The following is a 20,291-nucleotide window of genomic DNA, read 5'->3' on the forward strand; positions in this document are numbered from 1 at the left end:
GCTATGGTAATTATTCCGATTAATTACGTCACTTCGCCAGCGTATGTCCGACGTGTTATGTCCGATAAGCATATTACCGGTCATAAATCCCTTCTTTCTACATGAGCACCATCAGAAAATGTAACCCAATTTTATTTATTTTTCACTGCAAATTCACTTCCGATAAGATAAACGCCCCTCTTTAGAAAAATTACAGACAATGCGGTAAGTCCCAAATTCAGACCAATTTAGTATTTATGTAGGTTCTATTATTATTATCATCATCATTATTATTATTATTATTATTATTATTATTATTATTATTATTATTATTATTATTATTATTATTATTATTATTATTATTATTATTATTATTATTATTATTATTATCATTTCAGTTTTACAAAGTAGTCCCGTTTTACAGTAGACTTAGCTCTATATCGCATTTTATACAATAACAATGGCTCCCATCATCATGCTATTCTTTTCTTCGGGGGGGTCCCAAATTTACAAAAGGTCGGCTTCAGTAAAATTGCGGCCTCCCCTATTTCGGTAGCAAATATTTTATGAGCCCCACCCCACCGTTTGCACCCCCCAAAAAAAACCCCAGGCATTATTGGAGGGGGTAAAGTTGGAGAGAGCGAGAGGGAGGTAAGAATATGGAGAAGAGAGGGGAGGGGAAAAAGGTGGGGGAGAGATCGAGTTGAAAATGAGGAGAAAAATAACAAAAATATGGTGTTTCATCCTTTACGTTGTGAAATGGAAATATGGAAGTGACAAAGCTAAAGTAAACTTTAATAGTAGAGTCTTTATTAAATAATATAGTGTTATGGTTACTTAAATGACCTAGGCCAAAATCATTTATTAATTAGTGCAATATGGCTCAATCAAATCCTTATATACAATACATGTATTACAATAATTACTTAAATTTACTACAAAGATTTCTTTATGCTATGGTTACTTAGCTAAGCCTTCAGATCTATATTGGCTTTCTGATGCGATTCCTTTGACAATCTCGGTTCTTCGGAAAATGTCAAATATCCGGAAATGTCAAAGATCCTGTATACTGCAGTTTCTGTTCCACGTCCGGAAGACTATGCTCTCACTATCCTAGCTGCTGTGCTACTGTTTTCCAAGGGAAGCTCTTCTCTCGGAGATCTCTTGAGCAAGCTTTCTACTCCACTTGACAGACAGATAACACACTATTTAAGTCCAGCAAAATGTCACAGTTCGTTGATGGATAGTCGAGCTCTAAAAATCGAGCTCTATTGGCTCTATTACCGCCTTTGGCGTGTTTTATTCTCTCCAACACACGTACGTACAAGAAACACGAAAACTTCACACAGTAATGGTAACTTTGTACCAATACTGGCTAACATATTTTTTTACACAGAGTTCCCCAAGCTGTATATATCACTTCTTACCATTCAGTCTCTACGCAGGACAACCAACGGTGGTTCTGACTGACGGTGGTTCTGACTGACTTTTTGCTCCAATTTTGCGCAAAAATGGGTTGATTCTACCCACCCTCTGAAATTCACTTTGCCCGAACCCTAAACAATTCTGACTGACGGTGGTTCTGACTGACGGTGGTTCAGACCCCGGGGTTCAGACTGACTTTTTGCTCCAATTTTGCGCAAAATGGGTTGATTCTACCCACCCCCTGACATTCACTTTGCCCCCTCCCCACCCTTGTACCCACGAAAAATGTCTGCAGCCGCCACTGCCACCCCCCCCCCACACACACCCACCCCACCACTGATATGGTTAATTTGCGTAAGGGATTAGAGAGACTGCTCAGCTGCGCAAGCCCTTCATTGTTATGCGAATTCTCTTCATTGTTTTACCGTACATGTTAGACACCTCAGGTAAAGGATTACACCCAGTCGCCTTTGGAACAGCGGTTTTATTCAATAAAAGTCAATCAATCGTCGCGATAGCGTAGCGACTGAGTTTAAACTTTAACTAAGGTGAGTAACCTGTTCCGTAACAAACAATGAAGAGAATTAGCATAACAAGCGACTTGCGCTCTCTAATCCTTTACGGAAACTAACAATGAAGGCACGGAGTAACCATGGTTCCGGTCATATCCTTTATCCAGAACAATCAAATGTACGGTATCTAGCAAAGGAGAATTAGCATATTAACAAAGGAGGTACATAGTAGCCATGGTACCCGTGATACATAACAATGAAGGCACGGAGTAGTCATGGTTCCGGTCATATCCTTTATCCAGAACAATCAAACGTACGGTATCTAACAAAGGAGAATTAGCATATTAACAAAGGAGGTACATAGTAGCCATGGTACCCGTGATACATAACAATGAAGGCACGGAGTAGTCATGGTTCCGGTCATATCCTTTATCCAGGACAATCAAACGTACGGTATCTAACAAAAGATAATTAGCATACTAACAAAGGGAGTGCCTGAGCGGTCATTCACCTAATCTCAGAGAAGTGGGTGTGTTTACATGTTCGTTTAATCTCGAAAGTAACTTGCGAGTGTGTCCACACGAGACGTAGGCCTACTTGTAAGTTCACTCTCTGGAGAGGAGCGAGTGGAGGTGAGAGGGAATGAGATAGACGGGGTGGGTGGATTGGGGCCATATGTGGGAGAGAGAAGAAAGGTAGAGAGAGCAGATACGGAAAGTGTGTGGATTGGGAGAGGAGGAAGAAGTAATGTTACAGGAGGGAAGCGGACTCTGCCATTGTAGTTGGTAACTTCAATCAAAGGCGGTCAGCCCCCCCCCCACGCCCAGAGGGAAAGAGGGTGTGTGTATGTATTTCATTGAGTAAAAATTGTGTGTGGAGAGAGAAGAAAGGGTGGGATGAGAAAGGGACCGGGAGATGAGGGACATGTGAAGAGGGGAAGGGAAAACTTAAAATGGATCAAGTTCCCAACTTAACTCATACTATCGAGTTGGTTCAAATGGTGATAATTTTAATTATTATTATCAAGAGTGAGAGAAAGAGAGGGAGAGCAGTGGCGTACCGTGGCCACCCCTACCCCCGGGGGGGTGAAGAAAATTAAATTTTGGCGCCCCTAGCTTCCTCAACAGCCCAAAAAGGTTGACCCACTATTTTTCGGTGGTTTGAAAAGTGAAGAGCAAAAAAAAGTTTTAGCGTTAGCGCCGTAAAACAAATGTATAGTACCATTTTTTATACTATTTCAAATTTGTTCGCCCTTTTTTCTTTACTAATTCTTTTTGCCGCCTCTTCTTCTTTTTGCCGCCCCTTCTTCTTCCGCCCCTTCTTTTGGGCCGCCCCATACCTTGACCCCGGGGGCTGGCGCCCCAAAGCGCCCCCCCAAAAAAAACGAGAGCATGGAGAGAGAGAGAGAAGAGATGGTGGGGGCGCCTGACCACTTCCAATGACAGTATAATAAGCCCTATATATATCAGTATTTGGCAGCATGCTGAATTCTATTTAAAAAAGATAAATTGATGAGCAAATCTTTGTTAAAGAAGCCAAGTTATAAATCAACTCACATAACCCCTTCGGTTTTCGTTTGGTACAAATACACAAACAGAGGTAGTATTAACGGCTACGGTGTCATGCTCAGATTTGCTTTAAAATGATACATAATGTGGAGATGGGTGAAAAAACTCACCTGCCAATTTTTAATTTTTTCCAAAAGAGCGTTTTTGATTTATGTAATTTGTTGTGATGTTTTTTATCCAGAACAATCAAATGTACGGTATCTAACAAAGGAGAATTAGCATATTAACAAAGGAGGTACATAGTAGCCATGGTACCCGTGATACATAACAATGAAGGCACGGAGTAGCCATGGTTCCGGTCATATTCTTTATCCAGAACAATCAATTGTACGGTATCTAACAAAGGAGAATTAGCATATTATCAAAGGAGGTACATAGTAGCCATGGTACCCGTGATACATAACAATGAAGGTACCGAGTAGTCATGGTTACGGTCATATCCTTTATCCGGAACAATCAAACGTACGGTATCTACCAACGGAGAATTAGCATATATTAACAAAGGAGGTACCTTGGCGGTCATTCACCTAATCCCAGAGAAGTGGGTGTGTTTACAAGTTCGTTTAATTTCGAAAGTAACTTGCGACTGTGTGTCCACACGAGACGTAGGCGTAGGGAGAGAGTGGAGGTGAGAGGGAATGAGAGAGACGGGGTGGGTGGATTATGGCCATATGTGGGAGAGAAGAAAGGAGAGAGAGAGAGAGAGAGAGAGGGGGGGAGGGAGGGAGGAGGAGAGAGGGGGGGAGGAGGAGGGAGGGAGAGAGAGAGAGAAGAGAAGAGAAGAGAAGAGAAGAGAAGAGAAGAGAAGAGAAGAGAAGAGAAGAGAAGAGAAGAGAAGAGAAGAGAAGAGAAGAGAAGAGAAGAGAAGAGAAGAGAAGAGAGAGAGAGAAGAGAGAGAAGAGAAGAGAAGAGAAGAGAAGAGAAGAGACGAGAAGAGAGAAGAGAAGAGAAGAGAAGAGAAGAGAAGAGAAGAGAAGAGAAGAGACACATTTGGTACAAAATCTAAGCACGGTGCTTTTTTAAAATGAGCTGAAATATCTGAATTTTACCGTCAGCGAGTAGCTCTAAGCGTTAATTGCCCGCGGGTATCTGATACAGACTTTTTTGGCCTATTGTATTATACTATTACTTTATATCTCTGGCAAATCAGGGCAAATTTAACATGATTTACATGATGGTTACGGGATCCTACTGGCCTAATACACGATGTGTATATATCAATAAAAATGAACGTTGTTTTTGTTTATTAACTGCAGATCCATTTTATTCTTATATCAAAAACTCATTCAGGTAACTGATAATTGGCTTGGAGTATAAGCGGTATCGTGACTATCCTAAAACACCCTTGTCGAAGGAAGAAGCGGATTTCCCCATCGCCTATGGCATATTGGTTCACAAGGATGCGGCACAGATATACTTTGATCAGCTCGTAATCGGCTGGCCTTATAACATCGCGGATTAATATCAAAATATTTTATTTTGAGAATTGTCTTGTGACAATGATGATCCCCGTTAGCAATGATGATCACCTGCCTTTATAGTCTATTTATCTACCTCCAGTCAGCTGCACTAACTTCGAAGTTCAGCCTGAGGTGCGTTGGCTAGGCGTTGCTTCTTACGTGTACTTGTGCGCCACTTCGATCGCGCGCGTAAAAGTGGCGCACAGTAAACGTACCAATTAACACTACGATAACGCAGAACACGCTGAACTTCAAAGCTAGTGCCGCTGGCTGGAGACTATAAAGGCAGGGGATCATCATTGCTAACGTAGAGGTAGCGATTTTGTTCAAAATTAACTGAAATAAAACCGTTCTCACATAATTCTTTTAGGGACCTGTTAACGTAGTTATATAAATCACCGGGAGGGGGGGGTCTCGATGGTTGAAGGTATACGAGTATGTGCCACCGTTTCTGTTAAAAGCTTGAATTGGGCGACGGGCTGTCTCTAAGTCTCTCACCCTTAAGGTTACTCTTGCTTTCTTGACCTGCGGGGCCCTTATATTGGGGTCCCAATTTAGTCGTCGTATGGGAGTCGCCGGCCCTGCGGCCTTGATGTATTTTGTGGGCCCACTATAATAGATAATCGAGATATTTTTCTTTACTCTTTCAGGTGGAGAGATTGTTCCGGAGCATATACCAACCTCAAAATGTGTACTGCATACATGTAGACTTAAAATCTAAACCAAATTTCAAAAGAGCTGTTGAGAATCTTGCGCATTGTTTTGATAATGTATTCATTGCATCTAATCTTGAAAGTGTGGGTTGGGGAAAAATGGCCCTTCTCTTAGCCAATTTACATTGTATGGAAGACTTGTTGAAGCATCCCGTGCCATCATAAATAGACGCCGACGCTCACAGGAATGAACTTTATTTTGAGAACTTTATTTATTGACCACTCCCTGATGAGAGGAGGTGTCAAAATCTTCTCGAAACAATGTTGTAGGAGACATAATAAATTTATGTAAAAATATCATTAGCATCTTTTACTCGCACACAAAATAGTGCATATTTTCAATGTCTTCCACAATGCGCACATGGATACTTGAAACATCTTAGTATATCTCTAAATATATATGGAAAATATTGTCCTTACCACTGACCTTGGTAGGAATTCAATTAGAAGGCAGGGTTCTCTTTTGTGGACCACAATTCCTAATAGCATCTGTAAAAATGCAACATCAGTCAATTCCTTTAAGGCGCAGTTTAGTCTTATCTCCTTTTATGGTCAAACTTCACAATGTTTTTTCTTGGTTGATTCAATTGGTTTTTTTTATAAAAGCTATGGAAAATCTCGTCCCAGTAAAATTCGATCTCAATCGGCCACACAACGAGCGAGACGGCATGCGAATACGTTCTGTACACAAACATGTTCAATTCGGCACAGAAACAGTGACAGACACAAAAATCACCTTTTTCGGAAACGGAAAGAACTTTTTACAATCGCTCTGGAAAATCTCATCCAAATTGTACGAAGTGACTTTTCGGTGGTTGCGCTACTTGTTAAGGGATCTAAAATGAGCGTTTATTGTGTTTCGACAGTATTTTTTGTGGCACATGAGAGCACCTCAGACCTATCGAATTGTATTCTGAATACGAAGCATGTCTTTCTGATATCAAATAATTTTCATTTTTTGAAAATCACAATATAATACAAATTTTATGACAAATCATAAAAATTTGATATTTTTCGAATTTTTGATATATAACAGTCCTCGAAGTAAATTATATAAATCTAATGATATATTCTTAAAGTGTTTGTAGCAGGGAGGAAAAGCCGACGGTCAATTGAAAATGTTGACCTTTCATATTGAAGATATGGATTTTTTCCCAAAAAGACCTAATTTTTTTTGGTGTTTTGGGAAAAAAAATCCATATCTTCAATACGAAAGGTCAAAATTTTCAATTGATCGTCGGCTTTTCAACCCACCTACATACACTTTAAGTATAAATCATCAGATTTATAAAGTTCACTTCAAGTACTGTTAAATATCAAAAATATCAATTTTTAATGATTTGTCATAAAATGTGTATTAAATTGCGAATTTCAAAATTCAAAATTATTTGATATCAGAATGACATTCTTCGTATTCAGAATGCAATTCGATATGTCTGATGTGCTCTAATGTCCCAAAATAAATACTGTCCAAACGTTCATACCTCAGCCCTTAACTGCGTCTGGTTACGTTAATAAAACAGTGTAAAAATAACTGAAAATGTCAGGAATTGCTGTCTTTCTGATTTTTGATGAGTTATTACAAAGTCTTTTTGTTCTAAAATACACAAATCTTCTTGAAAGTGAGAGACACATAAACATTATTTTTTTTTATCCCGGGGGGCACATGAAAGGTAGGTATGTTTCCCCGGAATTTTGAGTAGGTGAGTCTTTGGGAGCTGACCGGTAAAAGGGCTCCAGCCAAACAAGTAAAATGGGGACTTTTGGAGCTGCGAACAGTCAAATTCAAGGGTCTTTCTCTAAGGCTCTATTTTGGTCAAATATAGCGGGTCTTTCGGAGCTGCGAAATCCAAAGAGGGGAGTCTTTCCGGTATGGTCATTTGTGTTAAGTGCCTCCCCTGGGATTTTTTATACCACTTTATTCACGTGGCGTGACCCCACCCCAATTGTACAACAATGATAAACACTTTTCATGTTACTAACATGTGTAGAAGCGAATTGAAGTGTTACATGTAATCCGATAATCACTTTGTCAACGCGTCGGGATCACGCTTTCGAGTCCTGAACCATGATCAAGATGATCGCCACGCAAAGTCTATGGCATTTACTATCGTTTATATGAAATGTGCGTGGTCCAGATTCCAACGTAATCACTTCGCTGTCGAATATGATTTGTGTTGCGATCAAGCAAAATCAGTCGGAACTCGGAAATATTATTTATATATTAAGCAGGTTGCACCCCGGGTTGCTTTCATCACCTGTGTATATCTGTAATCATAGATTGAAAACAATACCGCTCATGTCAAAGATACTAATCTTACAGGTGCGATATCTATGACATCTACGGTTCAATGTAGAGGTACCGCGGGAACGTATACTGGTGCAGTGGGATATATTAAAAAATTATTTTTAACCTATTGAAATAGTAGTTGATTCTATTACATCATCATATCTACGGCAATTTTTTTATTTTGTACGTTCCCTGTGAGTGATTTGAGCGTCCATCCAGCCAATGTCATAATTTGTTCTCCTTAAAAATAAGTACAACATAATAAACTGGACCAAGTACGGTATTGCATTTGGATTTGTGTACTGGACTGGCATGCAGCAATGTTAGTGACACCATAATGCAATTTATATACATTCCGAGTAATTTTGTCACCAAACGACTGGTTTGACTCCTGTTGCAAGTGGGATCAAACTAGGAAGCGTCAACTCTACAAGGGAATGCAATTAAACTGAGAAACAATCCAGAAGGAGGTACAACAAGAAGCCGAGGTAGGAGCTCTCAAATGGAAGTCTAGGCAGCAAGAAGTGGTGAAATACTTTGTATTAAGGGATGGGGTATGAACGTTTGGACAGTATTTATTGTGGGACATTAGAGCACATCAGACATATCGAATTACATTCTGAATACGAAGAATGTCCTTCTGATATCAAATAATAATATAATACCGCGTTGGTTGGTTAGGAGAGCGCTATTTCCTTTGGGGATCGCAACAATGATTGAGCGTCGCCATATCTGCGGAGGTTCCTTGCCAACTTTTTGCGGATCAATGTAGCTTACATGCCAAAAAGTGGCTTCTACAATGTAAGCTACATTGATACCGATGCCACCAATAGAACCAGAAGATTTCCCCCTTAATTTTACATACAAGTGGTATGTCCAATTTTTTTCTCTCATCTCTTCGAAAAATGCAAAAAAATGCAATGGGTGTAGTACCTCCTTTAAAAATGCCAACATGCTACAGAAATGAAGTGGACACCAATACGAAGGTCGCAATCAGGAATAATTCTGATATTCTGCCTGGTTACAGAACTGATCACTCTTTGATTGTTCTTGATTTAAACTGCGGTGGTTTTAAACATGGAAAAGGTTCTTGGAAATTAAACAATTCCTTACTGGAAGAGGCTGAATATATTGAAACAATAAAATCTTCGATCCAAAATGTTAGAGAGATATATTCCGTTACTCCATACAATATTTATGAACTTAATAATATTTCTCCAGTGGAATTGGAGCTTATGATTAATGATCAGTTATTTTTTGAAGCCTTGTTACTAGAAATTAGAGGCACAACAATAGCTTATTCTTCCAGGCGAAAAAGAAATCTTGACAAAACAGAGGTGAATTTGACTAATTTGATTCAGGACCTGGAAACTGAACTTGATGAAAAAAGTATTGCTGATCCCAATTCTGATGTTCTAAATAACATTAGGACTAGGCTAAAAGAAGAAACTCTGATTTACAACAGATAAGAGATACACGTTTGAAGGGTTCTTTTATGAGATCAAAAGCTCTTTGGATTGAACAAGGTGAAAAACCGACCAAATATTTTTGTAACCTGGAAAAAAGAAATTACATCAATAAGCAAATGCGTAGTTTAGAAAAGGTAAATGGAATTCAAATACATACTCAAGAGGAAATAATGGATGAAGTTAAATCTTTTTATGAAAACTTGTATAAAGCAAAAAATCTTGAAGGTTCCATTTGTGATAATCTTCCGATTAGAAAGCTTTCGGCAGAAGAGTCTTATGCTTTGGAGGGTAAGATTACCCAAGAAGAACTAAATTTAGCTCTAAAGAATATGAAAAATAACAAATCTTCTGGTTCCGACGGCTTTACAGTCGAATTTTATAAAACTTTTTGGTCTGATATAGGTGTGTTCCTTCTTCGTTCTATAAATTATGGTTTTGAAAAAGGTAACTTGTCAGAAAGTCAAAAGCATGGACATATTTCTCTTTTGCCGAAAGGAAATAAACCTAGGCAATTTATTGGGATTTGGAGACCAATTTCATTATTGAATGTTTCTTACAAACTTGCTTCATCATGTATTGCAACCCGTATTAAAACTGTTTTACCAACTGTTATTAATGAAGATCAAACTGGCTTTGTGGCAGATAGATATATTGGTGAAAATATTCGGCTGATATATGATTTACTTAGCTATACTGAAATCGCCAATATTCCAGGTATGATGTTATTAATTGATTTTGAAAAAGCTTTTGATACGGTATCCCACAATTTTATCCGAAAGACTCTTAATCTTTTTAATTTTGGTAAAGATGTTATTAAATGGTTTAATACATTTTATAGTAAAATCACTTCATCTGTAATAGTAAATGGCCATATATCTAATTCATTTAATATTTCTGCCGGGTGCCGGCAGGGGGACCCTATGTCCCCCTATATCTTTGTTTTATGTGCTGAAATCTTGGGTTCCATGATCCGATGTAATGAGTCAATTAAAGGAATTGTAATAAATGATGTGTCTTTTAAGGTTACACGAAGAAACGTATACAAAACGTATAAAAGACGTATAAAGTTGTTCTCTAAAACAGAGTTTTCTCAGTAATCAAATATCGCAGCGAGTGAAATGTTGGTGCATTGGATGTAGCTTAACATTTTTGTGTGTGTTATATACAAATTTTTAGAATAAATTTGAAAATTCTTCGTTTAAAGCATTTTTACGCACCATGTTCACAAGATTAAAAACACGTTCCATGACGTTTTTTCAAATGTGCGCCCTGTTTAAATCAAAATACAGTACCGATTAAATTTTAAAAGCCCGTTTTTGGGGAACATTTTGGAGAATTTGCTTGAGAAAATGCTGGTTTGTGAAATTATCGATATCTTGATTACGGGACGTTAATTTAGACATCTGAATACCTACATTATTTCTCAACATTCTGCCAATTGCTATTCCATTTGATTTTCACTCCAAATTGAAGCTAGTTTTGCAAAAAACGAGGTTTTTCTCCATCGGGTTCGTCCAAAATTTCAGCGCCGACATGTGTGTTTTTTCTTGATTTAAACTGCGGTGGTTTTAAACATGGAAAAGGTTCTTGGAAATTAAACAATTCCTTACTGGAAAAGGCTGAATATATTGAAACAATAAAATCTTCGATCCAAAATGTTAGAGAGATATATTCAGTTACTCCATACAATATTTATGAACTTAATAATATTTCTCCAGTGGAATTGGAGCTTATGATTAATGATCAGTTATTTTTTGAAGCCTTGTCTAGAAATTAGAGGCACAACAATAGCTTATTCTTCCAGGCGAAAAAGAAATCTTGACAAAACAGAGGTGAATTTGACTAATTTGATTCAGGACCTGGAAACTGAACTTGATGAAAAAAGTATTGCTGATCCCAATGCTGATGTTCTAAATAACATTAGGACTAGGCTAAAAGAAGAAACTCTGATTTACAACAGATAAGAGATACACGTTTGAAGGGTTCTTTTATGAGATCAAAAGCTCTTTGGATTGAACAAGGTGAAAAACCGACCAAATATTTTTGTAACCTGGAAAAAGAAATTACATCAATAAGCAAATGCGTAGTTAAGAAAAGGTAAATGGAATTCAAGTACATACTCAAGAGGAAATAATGGATGAAGTTAAATCTTTTTATGAAAACTTGTATAAAGCAAAAAATCTTGAAGGTTCCATTTGTGATAATCTTCCGATTAGAAAGCTTTCGGCAGAAGAGTCTTATGCTTTGGAGGGTAAGATTACCCAAGAAGAACTAAATTTAGCTCTAAAGAATATGAAAAATAACAAATCTTCTGGTTCCGACGGCTTTACAGTCGAATTTTATAAAACTTTTGGTCTGATATAGGTGTGTTCCTTCTTCGTTCTATAAATTATGGTTTTGAAAAAGGTAACTTGTCAGAAAGTCAAAAGCATGGACATATTTCTCTTTTGCCGAAAGGAAATAAACCCAGGCAATTTATTGGGATTTGGAGACCAATTTCATTATTGAATGTTTCTTACAAACTTGCTTCATCATGTATTGCAACCCGTATTAAAACTGTTTTACCAACTGTTATTAATGAAGATCAAACTGGCTTTGTGGCAGATAGATATATTGGTGAAAATATTCGGCTGATATATGATTTACTTAGCTATACTGAAATCGCCAATATTCCAGGTATGATGTTATTAATTGATTTTGAAAAAGCTTTTGATACGGTATCCCACAATTTTATCCGAAAGACTCTTAATCTTTTTAATTTTGGTAAAGATGTTATTAAATGGTTTAATACATTTTATAGTAAAATCACTTCATCTGTAATAGTAAATGGCCATATATCTAATTCATTTAATATTTCTGCCGGGTGCCGGCAGGGGGACCCTATGTCCCCCTATATCTTTGTTTTATGTGCTGAAATCTTGTGTTCCATGATCCGATGTAATGAGTCAATTAAAGGAATTGTAATAAATGATGTGTCTTTTAAGGTTACACGAAGAAACGTATACAAAACGTATAAAAGACGTATAAAGTTGTTCTCTAAAACAGAGTTTTCTCAGTAATCAAATATCGCAGCGAGTGAAATGTTGGTGCATTGGATGTAGCTTAACATTTTTGTGTGTGTTATATACAAATTTTTAGAATAAATTTGAAAATTCTTCGTTTAAAGCATTTTTACGCACCATGTTCACAAGATTAAAAACACGTTCCATGACGTTTTTTTCAAATGTGCGCCCCGTTTAAATCAAAATACAGTACCGATTAAATTTTAAAAGCCCGTTTTTGGGGAAAATTTTGGAGAATTTGCTTGAGAAAATGCTGGTTTGTGAAATTATCGATATCTTGATTACGGGACGTTAATTTAGACATCTGAATACCTACATTATTTCTCAACATTCTGCCAATTGCTATTCCATTTGATTTTCACTCCAAATTGAATCTAGTTTTGCAAAAAACGAGGTTTTTCTCCATCGGGTTCGTCCAAAATTTCAGCGCCGACATGTTTGTTTTTTCTTGATTTAAACTGCGGTGGTTTTAAACATGGAAAAGGTTCTTGGAAATTAAACAATTCCTTACTGGAAGAGGCTGAATATATTGAAACAATAAAATCTTCGATCCAAAATGTTAGAGAGATATATTCAGTTACTCCATACAATATTTATGAACTTAATAATATTTCTCCAGTGGAATTGGAGCTTATGATTAATGATCAGTTATTTTTTGAAGCCTTGTTACTAGAAATTAGAGGCACAACAATAGCTTATTCTTCCAGGCGAAAAAGAAATCTTGACAAAACAGAGGTGAATTTGACTAATTTGATTCAGGACCTGGAAACTGAACTTGATGAAAAAAGTATTGCTGATCCCAATGCTGATGTTCTAAATAACATTAGGACTAGGCTAAAAGAAGAAACTCTGATTTACAACAGATAAGAGATACACGTTTGAAGGGTTCTTTTATGAGATCAAAAGCTCTTTGGATTGAACAAGGTGAAAAACCGACCAAATATTTTTGTAACCTGGAAAAAAGAAATTACATCAATAAGCAAATGCGTAGTTTAGAAAAGGTAAATGGAATTCAAGTACATACTCAAGAGGAAATAATGGATGAAGTTAAATCTTTTTATGAAAACTTGTATAAAGCAAAAAATCTTGAAGGTTCCATTTGTGATAATCTTCCGATTAGAAAGCTTTCGGCAGAAGAGTCTTATGCTTTGGAGGGTAAGATTACCCAAGAAGAACTAAATTTAGCTCTAAAGAATATGAAAAATAACAAATCTTCTGGTTCCGACGGCTTTACAGTCGAATTTTATAAAACTTTTTGGTCTGATATAGGTGTGTTCCTTCTTCGTTCTATAAATTATGGTTTTGAAAAAGGTGACTTGTCAGAAAGTCAAAAGCATGGACATATTTCTCTTTTGCCGAAAGGAAATAAACCTAGGCAATTTATTGGGATTTGGAGACCAATTTCATTATTGAATGTTTCTTACAAACTTGCTTCATCATGTATTGCAACCCGTATTAAAACTGTTTTACCAACTGTTATTAATGAAGATCAAACTGGCTTTGTGGCAGATAGATATATTGGTGAAAATATTCGGCTGATATATGATTTACTTAGCTATACTGAAATCGCCAATATTCCAGGTATGATGTTATTAATTGATTTTGAAAAAGCTTTTGATACGGTATCCCACAATTTTATCCGAAAGACTCTTAATCTTTTTAATTTTGGTAAAGATGTTATTAAATGGTTTAATACATTTTATAGTAAAATCACTTCATCTGTAATAGTAAATGGCCATATATCTAATTCATTTAATATTTCTGCCGGGTGCCGGCAGGGGGACCCTATGTCCCCCTATATCTTTGTTTTATGTGCTGAAATCTTGTGTTCCATGATCCGATGTAATGAGTCAATTAAAGGAATTGTAATAAATGATGTGTCTTTTAAGGTTACACGAAGAAACGTATACAAAACGTATAAAAGACGTATAAAGTTGTTCTCTAAAACAGAGTTTTCTCAGTAATCAAATATCGCAGCGAGTGAAATGTTGGTGCATTGGATGTAGCTTAACATTTTTGTGTGTGTTATATACAAATTTTTAGAATAAATTTGAAAATTCTTCGTTTAAAGCATTTTTACGCACCATGTTCACAAGATTAAAACACGTTCCATGACGTTTTTTTCAAATGTGCGCCCGTTTAAATCAAAATACAGTACCGATTAAATTTTAAAAGCCCGTTTTTGGGGAAAATTTTGGAGAATTTGCTTGAGAAAATGCTGGTTTGTGAAATTATCGATATCTTGATTACGGGACGTTAATTTAGACATCTGAATACCTACATTATTTCTCAACATTCTGCCAATTGCTATTCCATTTGATTTTCACTCCAAATTGAAGCTAGTTTTGCAAAAAACGAGGTTTTTCTCCATCGGGTTCGTCCAAAATTTCAGCGCCGACATGTGTGTTTATTCTAAGAGCCATTATGCGGACGCAATTGTAATCACGTCCGTGCGTCAAATTATAATTACATATCCCTTCGAGGACAATCAATTGCATAAGCTGATGTGTGGCCGAGCGGATAGAGCGTTGGACCTTGAATCTATTATGATTAATTTTTGTGGGTTCGAGTCCCCGTGTGGCTGAAATTTCGTTTTTTTCCTCTTTTCTCATTTTTACTTCTGTTCTTCCCTCTTTTCTTTCTCCTTTTCTTTTTTCATTTTTTTTTTGTTCTTTCTTTTTTTTTTATTCACTATTTCTTTATTCTTTCTTGCTCCTTTCTTTTATAGTTTTTGTATATTTGATTGATTCGCTGACTACAGTGATTGATTGTTTTTCATTTTATATCATTCAGAAATTTGTAGGCCTGCTAAGTCTGTCTTGTTGAATATTTCCAAATTCGATTTACAAATAATTGCTTTGTGATGTTGTTGTTGATATTATTTATTTATTACATCAAAGATATCTAGGCTCAATAAATTTAATATCAACACATTTTCTAGACGGTGGCGTATCTTCATGGGGCGGGCATAGGGGCCAGAGGAAGTGCCCCCAATCGATTTTAAAATTTATAAAATCCTCATGAAAATTGCCGAAAACGGCTTGTGCCCCCCGGCATCACGAGCTCCGGGCACGAGATGTCTTGACCGTGGATCGATATTCTATTATAATTATTAAAGTAGGCTTATACCTCCCGGTACGCTTGTTCATTTTCTGCATGGCTGTTTCTGTTATGAACTTACGCCCCTCTGAAATCAAGCGCATGAAAAACCTTTCGGCTAACCAATATGCCGATGACACAACCTTAATTCTCGATGGAACTTCCGAATCATTAGAGCATGCGATGAATACATTGAATAATTTTAAAGATATGTCCGGTCTCAAAATCAAAATCAATGTAAAAAAAGACCTCTGCAATTTGGATAGGCTCAAATAAGCACAGGAAAGAGCCAATATGCAAGAATTTGAAATTAAATTGGCATTTTGATGGTATCGTAGACATGTTGGGAGTTACGTTTAGTACAAACCAATCTGATATGGTGGATGTTAATTTTAACAAAGCATTGACATCAATGAGAAATCAAATCTTGATGTGGTCAAAACGTAATATTACTGTGCTTGGTCGTGTAGTCGTAGTAAAATCATTCGTACTTGCAAAGCTAAATTATATTGGTCAAATGTTGCCAAATCCAAATTCTGATTATTTTAAAACAGTAAATGAGGAAATTTACAAATTTATTTGGCAAGGCAAACCAGACAAAATTAAAAGGGAGCAAATGACGCAATCTTATGAAAATGGTGGTGTTAAAATGCCTAATGTTGAAAACCATTTAAATGCTTTAAAAACATCTTGGATCAGAAGAATTGCCTTTGGGGAGCAAAAATGGAAGCAACTTTTTTACTTCACAGCTAATATAACTCGGGAAGAAATTTTCATGTTCGGTACATATAGGTTTAAAGACATTAAGGATAGAATCTCAAATAAATTCTGGTATGATACATTATGCTCCTGGTCGCAGGTTATTTGTGCTTTCAATAACCAGAATTTGGATTATAACTCGATTGCTAGGCAATATCTCTGGTGGAATGATAACATAATCATTGGTTGTAAACCCGGTCCATTATAGACATTGGAGTTTGAAAGGAATTCTTGTGATAAATGATCTTCTTGGTGACAATGGTGGCTTTAAAACATTTGATTCTTTTGTGCAAACCTATGATATTCATACAAATTTTATAGAATATTACAGTATTATTCATGCAATTGAAGGTGGTTTTAAATTTAAGCACACACTTTTGAAGCAAGATGGTTTTGTAAATCCAATTGTAATGATCTTTTCCGTTTTTCCACTCCAATTGTAATGGATCTGTTAAAGTCAAACAAAAAGGATGTAGATTATTTTATGATATTTTGTTGAAAATTCAATATAGATCTCCTACAGATAAGTGTTAATAATTAATTATTAATTATCTATTAATTATTAATTATCTATTACTTTCTTTATTTTGAAAATGTGGTCGTGACTATTATCAACAGTCCATTTGGTCATTTGACTAAGACTACGGATTTAATTATTTTACCTTTATAATTGATTTTTTACATTAATATTAGTAGGGGACCCTACAATGTTCTTGTTTTATATTCATAATCAAAGTTGAGATGATCAAAAACAGATATTAGCAAATAAAAGTAATTAAAAAGTCAATTAAGGCGATATAATACCCTGATTTTCATCATTACCCATCTTCTTTTATTTGTTGCAAATTTATGAAGTATATAAATATGTTCATCATCTCATGTCCTGAACTTATAAAATATCTCTACATACCAAGTGGTTTTAAACCATTTTAGAAAATCATTTTAGCCTTATATATTTTTTTGTTTACTGTATCCTGGTAACTGAGATGTGTGTTTCATAACAAACCATAATTTATTCTATTGAACATGTCCAAGTAGAATACATGAATAGAATACATTAAATCCTTTGTTATACTATCTATAGAAATGTACTCACTGATTATAACACTGAATAAATTAAATAGGCCTAATCTCTTCCACATAGACAATTTAATACTACATCATGTATGTATCTAGTATAATGTGTTGTTAGGAAAAGAGATTAAAAAAGGCTATAAGGTCATCAAAGGTCAGGTTATAGGTCAATTGGTTCAGGTCAAATTCAGGCATCAATTTTGAATACATGTGATAGTCTGTGATATCATACATGTCATAATGAGGTATCAATTTTGATATTTTGTCTGTTACTGGATATATAATGGAAATGTGTGAGGTGGATATACTAAAATACCTTGGGATGTAAATGGTGAGTACAATTTAGATTGCCTAGTTGAGATGGATTGGGCAAATAAATATAAAATAGTTACCAAAATCACAAAAATGAAGCTTACGGAAAACTACCTAATATGATCTTGTGCAACATTGCTGTAGTGTGTTTGTGGTAACCTGTTACCTATGGCTTAATTAAGTTTCAGTGACATAGTGTCGCAAGTTCAAAATACAAAATATAGCTCAACATTGAAAATAGAAGCATTTTAACCGGTTCGTTTTTGATAGTTGTGGAGCACCAAGTTCATGAAGTCATGAAAGAAATCAGGGACCACTTATTCCCATTTTACATATCAACATTATTTCCCTAATGTGTTAGCAACACATATCCAAAATTTTAACGAAAATCCACCCCGAGTGATTGTTTTCTTCTTTTTCGTATTGTACTACAAATCGATCAAAGAAATAATGTTGCCATGGGGAAGAACCAAATACAGTACCGATTAAATTTTAAAAGCCCGTTTTTTGGGGGAAATTTTGGAGAATTTGCTTGAGAAAAGCTGGTTTGTGAAATTATCGATATCTTGATTACGGGACGTTAATTTAGACATCTGAATACCTACATTATTTCTCAACATTCTGCCAATTGCTATTCCATTTGATTTTCACTCCAGATTGAAGCTAGTTTTGCAAAAAACGAGGTTTTTCTCCATCGGGTTCGTCCAAAATTTCAGCGCCGACATGTGTGTTTATTCTAAGAGCCATTATGCGGACGCAATTGTAATCACGTCCGTGCGTCAAATTATAATTACATATCCCCTTCGAGGACAATCAATTGCATAAGCTGATGTGTGGCCGAGCGGATAGAGCGTTGGACCTTGAATCTATTATGATTCATTTGTGTGGGTTCGAGCCCGTGTGGCTGAAATTTCGGTTTTTTCCTATTTTCTCATTTTTACTTCTGTTCTTCCCTCTTTTCTTTCTCCTTTTCTTTTTTCATTTTTTTTCTTTCCTTTTTTTTTTCACTATTTCTTTATTCTTTCTTGCTCCTTTCTTTTATAGTTTTTGTATATTTGATTGATTCGCTGACTACAGTGATTGATTGTTTTTCATTTTTTATAATTCAGAAATTTGTAGGCCTGCTAAGTCTGTCTTGTTGAATATTTCCAACATTATTTCCCTAATGTGTTAGCAACACATATCCAAAATTTTAACGAAATCCGTTGATAGTAAGCTTTCCAAAATGAAGTGAATTTAAAACATCAGTGATGTACCACTTTTTGGCTTATACCATTAGAAGCATGTACGCGTCATTGATACTGATGCCACCAATTGAACGAGAAGATTTGCCCCTTCATTTTGCATACCACTTTGTCCAATTTCTTTTTCTCATTTCTTCACAAATTCGCAGATGGCTTTAGATAAGCGACATTGACTAGTAGTTGATATACCACATACACAATATAGCCCCAGATGTGATATCTTGATGCACAACGAGCATGGTTGGGTGGTCAACAAGAACGTGGAGAGCTTCCGCTATAGGTTCAAAGACAAGCCAGTCGAAACAGTAATGCCGACGCCAAGGAATTCCGATGCCATATCGGATAAATGGCCCGTCCAACGTCTACAAAGGACCAGATTCTTCATTGCATTGATAGCACGGAGGAACTGATGGAAATATACAACGCAATCAATAAGAGTGCCGACGTTGTCATCATTACCGGGGAAGAACCAGAAACCTTCGTTAAGGAATTGGTTCAAAATCACGGCATAGAGCCTGGGAAAGTAACTTGCCGGAATGGCAAGGTTGACGGCTTCACTATCATAAAATTCCTGGATAAAAAGCAAGCAAACATACGTGTAAAGCGTGCGTTGGATGGCGATATAGTGGGGGACCAACCCGATGATAGAAAACAGTGGACCCATCAAAGGCATGAGAATGTTATGAAGTGGATAGAGAGGTTGTCCGCGGAAGTGATGCCCAAGGCTGGCATTTCACGGTATAGCGATGAGGTGTTGGAGTTGTTCGACACGTACCGTAGAGGGCCGCTGTGTAAATTGATGTATGGCCCAGTTAAAAATTTTACCGGGATACAGCGTGATTCACGTCCTGATTTGCCCCGCACAACAATAGATTTTCCTTAGCAACACACCCGTAACTTCGGAATCTTGTCACGTTTTTGTCAAGCCTAAACGTGAAATACGCTGTGTAACCTGTCCGTGTTTCACGGTTTCAATGGATAAATCAAGACAGAAATCATGGCCTTCCGTTCAGTGTTTCACGTTATTTTTCGGATGCATTGTGTGTCCTTTGTTCTACTTTACCCGGCGTGTTTCACGGACTAAATGGGTGATTCCCGGGGTGAATCACAATGGGCGGAGTCAAGCGATTGCAGCTCACCCAATACAATTTAATTTTGTTTTTTACAACTCTGCCCTCTCTAATTTACCAATATCGAAACATACTTAAAGATTTTAGCAACTTATATGCTTTTATGTAAAAATTTGATGCGGCTCATTATTAGGCCCTTCACAATTAAATCTTAGTTTCCTGTTTCAAGTTTGAAAATGAAGGACGAGGTGACTT

Source organism: Amphiura filiformis, chromosome 4 (genome assembly GCF_039555335.1).
Source record: "Amphiura filiformis chromosome 4, Afil_fr2py, whole genome shotgun sequence".
In the NCBI taxonomy this organism is placed as follows: domain Eukaryota; kingdom Metazoa; phylum Echinodermata; class Ophiuroidea; order Amphilepidida; family Amphiuridae; genus Amphiura; species Amphiura filiformis.